Source organism: Herpailurus yagouaroundi, unplaced genomic scaffold, assembly GCF_014898765.1.
Source record: "Herpailurus yagouaroundi ecotype Mexico unplaced genomic scaffold, PumYag 67456, whole genome shotgun sequence".
In the NCBI taxonomy this organism is placed as follows: Eukaryota; Metazoa; Chordata; class Mammalia; order Carnivora; family Felidae; genus Herpailurus; species Herpailurus yagouaroundi.
In genome coordinates this window covers 1-5624 of record NW_024420265.1, presented here as the reverse complement: position 1 = coordinate 5624, position 5624 = coordinate 1, and positions in this window count along the sequence as shown.

Genomic DNA, 5624 nt, shown 5'->3' with positions numbered 1-5624 from the left:
CAATGTCTTTGGAGCAAAAGTCAAAAATCCAGTTTTTAAAGATACATATTCTCTGGAAAGACATTTGGAAATTCTGAAAAGTCACCTAGCCCATACTGAAAGTATTCCAAATATAAAATTGGATTAACCACTCACTGAAACAATTCTGTGAGTTAGACATTTGAAAAGGGAGATAAAAATTCTAAATGTGGTTGATTTGAGAAGTCCTGCTTGGAGGTCTCATTATTCTTCTACCAACATGTAATCCCCCTGCTCCCAAGGCTCTGATTTTGATAAACACAGGAGGGTTTTATCCAAACATCACTGTTCAATAGTTACAATACAACACTTGATTTGGAGCAACTATTTATGTGTGTGTTGTTACAAAGGCCTTTAGTTGAGGACTCTAGCTTCCGTAATTACTGAGGGGTTTATAGTGGAGACAGAAGTTACAAAAGCAATGAGTGTGGGGAAAACATGAATTGAGGGTGAAATGCTAAAAGCATGAGAGAACTCCATCTCCAGAGAACCAGTATAAAAGTCAGAAATGTGAGAAAGTCTTCTATGTAAGCTCGAATCTTCTTGTACATCATTGTATCCTGACTAGAGAGAAGACTTAAAAATGTAGAGATCCTGAGGACCCTGATCACTTAGAGATGTAATTTTATGGTAGAGTTTTTTCTTACAGTCTAATTAATTACTAAGCACTAAGCAGTATCCTTTAAATTATGATAGTTGCGTACCTACATGGATTAAAACACTGCAAAAAGAATTTTTAAAAATGTAGTAACTCTGGGACAGCTTTTAACTAGTCTTCAAAACTCACTCAACAGCAGAGATTTCATAATGGGAAGAAATGTAACAAATTTATATACTGAGGCAAAGTCCTTACCACTCAAAACTTACAACCTAAAGAAATACATATTGGGGAGAAGGCTAAATAAAAATATTTAAATTTGAGCAAAATTGTTAAGCCCAACTACAAACTTTCTGAATATCAGGGAGAGCACACTGAATGAAACACTACAAATACAAAGGATGTGATGAAGCGTTTAGTTTGTAAGCAGAACTATTCAACATGAGATAGTATGTCCTGAGGAGATGACTTACAAATGTCAAGAATATTGGCAGTCTTGACCTGAACTGAACCCTTACTTAACATCAGAGAAAATATACTGGACGGGAACCCTAGAAATGTAATGAATGAGGAAGGACTTTTGGTTTTAACATACACTTCAGTAAATACCAGGGTCTTTATAAAGGATAAACACTTTACAGATGTAGACATTTGGCAAACTATGGAATGAAAAGGCAAATCTAAGAAAGTCAGAATTCACAGCAGGAAGCAATAAGTCAATACCACTTTTCACACATGATTCTAAATCAGAGTGTTTATTTAGAGGAAAACCCAAAGTTTAAACACCGAGAACACTTACATCAGTGTGAGCATATGGGGCCCTAACCACCCCCCCGATGGAAAATCTGTGGGTATTTCTTGAGTCTCCAGAGCTTAAAACCATACCTACTTTTCCATAAAAATAACTAGAACATTGCCAGTGAATCACCCCATTCATTTCTTTGTTGTCCGTATTATAAATGGTATTGTTATAATTAAGTAAGCTTGAGAAAACAAAAGATTAAGGAACCTATAATGAAAATATATATACAGTAGTTCATTGGATTTATACTTAAAATAATCTCTGTCTAAATGGATGCACACTGTTTAGACCCATGTTCTTGAATGGTCAACTATATTTTGAAGATGCCTGAAAGGATCAAGGGGTAATGGACATCTGGAGAAGGATAATTATTCTCTTTTTTTTCTATTGACCATATCTGAGGTTTTTTTTGTGTTTTTTTTTTTTTGCATGTCATATTTTATTAATTAAAAAAAAATTTTTTTAATGTTTATTTACTTTTGAGACATAGAGAAACAGAGCGTGAGCAGGGGAGGGGCAGAGAGAGAAAGGGAGGCACAGAATCTGAAGCAGGCTCCAGGCTCCGAGCTATCAGCACAGAGCCAGATGCGGGGCTTGAACTCACAAATGGCAAGATCATGACCTAGGCCGAAGTCAGATGCTCAACTGACTGAGACACCCAGGTGCCCCTGCATGGCATATTTTTTTAGTTTTACTCATAGATCATCTCATGCTATGGCTTTATTGCTTATGTCATGCAAAATTATTTGACTGTTGTCTCACAGACACGAGGGCCTCTTTTATGATGGGAAATTCATGCTGACATACTTTTACTTGGAAGATTAAGAACACTGTTAGGGACCTGAGAAGATGGCAGCATAGGAGGATGCTGGGCTCACCGCGCATCCTGATGATCACTTAGATCCACCTACACCTGCCTAAATAACCCAGAAATCCACCAGAAGACTAGCAGAATGGAGTCTCCAGAGCCAAGCGCAGACAAGAGAACCACGGAAGAGGGTAGGAAGGGCGAAAAGTCAGTGTGCGCTCCACGGACTGGCGGAAGGGAGCCGGGGCAGAGGGGCGGCCCACCGGCCAAGCAGAGCCCCCGAGTCTGGCTGGCAAAAGCGGAGGGGCCAGATGGAGTGTGTTCCCACAGGAAGCGGGACTTGACATCTGGAAGGTTATAAGCTAACAGCTCTGCTCAGAGAACGGGAGGGCTGGAGGACAATGGGAGGGAGAGTTGTTGAGCCCTGGATGACAGAGCTCAGCTTGGCGGGGAGCAAAGGCACTCACCAGTGCCATCTCCCTCGCCCATCCCCCAGCCCAAATCCCAAAGGGAACCAGTTCCTGCCAGGGAACTTGCTTGCACCGCGCAAACACCCAATGCTGTGCTTCTGCTGATCCATCCCTCCAGCGGGTCTGACTCCCTCCCAGTGCCACAGGGCCCCTCCGGAAGGAGAACTCCGAAGGAAAAGCGAGCTGAGCCTGGCCCTCCCGCCCCTGTGCACCTTGCCGATCCACCCCAGCTAATACGCCAGATCCCCAGCACCACAAGCCTGGCAATGTGTGTGCAAGTAGCCCAGATGGGCCATGCCACCCCACAGTGAATCCCACCCCTAGGAGAGGAGAAGAGAAGGCCCACACCAGTCTGACTGTGGCCCCAGCGGTGGGCTGGGGGCAGACATCAGGTATGACTGTGGCCCCACCCACCAATGCAAGTTATTCAAGACAGCACAGGGGAAGTGTTCCGTAGTCCCGCACCACTCCAGGGACTACCCAAAATGACGAAACGGAAGAATTCCCCTCAGAAAAACATCCAGAAAATAACAACAGCTAACGAACTGATCAAAAATGATTTAAACAATATAACAGAAAGTGAATTTAGAATAATAGTCATAAAATTAATCGCTGGGCTTGAAAACAGTATAAAGGACAGCAGAGAATCTATTGCTACAGAGATCAAGGGACTAAGGAACAGCCAGGAGGAGCTAAAAAATGCTATTAATGAGCTGCAAAATAAAATGGAGACAACTACGTTTCGGATTGAAGAGGTAGAGGAGAGAACAGGTGAACTAGAAGATAAAATTATGGAAAAAGAAGAAGCTGAGAAAAATAAAAAAATCTAGGAGTATGAGGGGAAAATTAGAGAACTAAGTGATGCACTAAAGAGAAATAATATACGCATAATTGGTGTTCCAGAGGAGGGAGAGAGAGGGAAAGGTGCTGAAGGTGTAATTGAAGAAATAATAGCTGAGAACTTCCCAGATCTGGGGAAGGAAAAGGGCACTGAAATCCAAGAGGCACAGAGAACTCCCTTCAGACAGAACTGGAATCGATCTTCTGCACAACATATCATAGTGAAACTGGCAAAATACAAGGATAAAGAGAAAATTCTGAAAGCAGCTAGGGATAAACGTGCTCTAACATATAAAGGGAGACCTATAAGACTCGTGACTGATATCTCTACTGAAACTTGGCAGGCAAGAAAGGAATGGCAGGAAATCTTCAATGTGATGAACAGAAAAAATATGCAGCCGAGAATCCTTTATCCAGCAAGTCTGCCATTGAGAATAGGAGAGATAAAAGGCTTCCCAAAAAACCAAAAACTGAAGGAATTCGTCACCACTAAAGCAGCCCTACAAAAGATCCTAAGGGGGATCCTGTGAGACAAAGTACCAGAGACATCGCTACAAGCATGAAACCTATGGACATCACAGTGACTCTAAACCCATATCTTTCTATAATAACACTGAATGTAAATGGACTAAATGTGCCAACCAAAAGACATAGGGTATCAGAATGGATAAAAAAAACAAGAGCCATCTATTTGCTGTCTACAAGAGACTCATTTTAGCCCTGAGGACACCTTTAGATTGAGAGTAAGGGGATGAAGAACTTATATCAGACAAACTAGACTTTAAATTAAAGGCTCTAACAAGAGATGAAAAAGGGCATTATATAATAATCACAGGGTCTACCCATCAGGAAGAGCTAACAATTATAAATGTCTATGCGCCGAATACAGGAGCCCCCAAATATATAAAACAATTACTCACAAACATAAGCAACCTTATTGATAAGAATGTGGTAATTGCAGGGGACTTTAACACTCCACTTACAGAAATGGATAGCTCGTCTAGACACACGGTCAATAAAGAAACAAGAGCCCTGAATGATACATTGGATCAGATGGACTTGACAGATATATTTAGAACTCTGCATCCCAAAGCAACAGAATATACTTTCTTCTCGAGTGCACATGGAACATTCTCCAAGATAGATCGCATACTGGGTCACAAAACAGCCCTTCATAAGTATACAAGAATTGAAATCATACCATGCATACTCTCAGACCGCAATGCTATGAAGCTTGAAATCAACGACAGGAAAAAGTCTGGAAAACCTCCAAAAGCATGAGGTTAAAGAACACCCTACTAAAGAATGAATGGGTCAACCAGGCAATTAGAGAAGAAATTAAAAAATATATGGAAACATATATGAACATGAAACAAATATATGAAAATGAAAATACAACAATCCAAACGCTTTGGGATGCAGTGAAGGCAGTCCTGAGAGGAAAATACATTGCAATCCAGGCCTATCTCAAGCAACAAGAAAAATCCCAAATACAAAATCTAACAGCACACCTAAAGGAAATAGAAGCAGAACAGCAAAGACAGCCTAAATCCAGCAGAAGAAGAGAAATATTAAAGATCAGAGCAGAAATAAACAATATAGAATCTAAAAAAACTGTAGAGCAGATCAATGAATCCAAGAGTTGGTTTTTTGAAAAAATAAACAAAATTGATAAACCTCTAGCCAGGCTTCTCAAAAGAAAAGGGAGATGACCCAAATAGATAAAATCATGAATGAAAATGGAATTATTACAACCAACCCCTCAGAGATACAAACAATTATCAGGGAATACTATGAAAAGTTATATGCCAACAAACTGGACAACCTGGAAGAAATGGACAAATTCCTAAACACTCACATGCTTCCAAAACTCAATCAGGAGGAAATAGAAAGCTTGAACAGACCCATAACCAGCGAAGAAATTGAATCAGTCACCAAAATCTCCCAACAAATAAGAGTCCAGGACCAGATGGCTTCCAAGGGGAGTTCTACCAGACGTTTAAAGCAGAGATAATACCTATCCTTCTCAAGCTATTCCAAAAAATAGAAAGGGAAGGAAAACTTCCAGACTCATTCTATGAAGCCAGT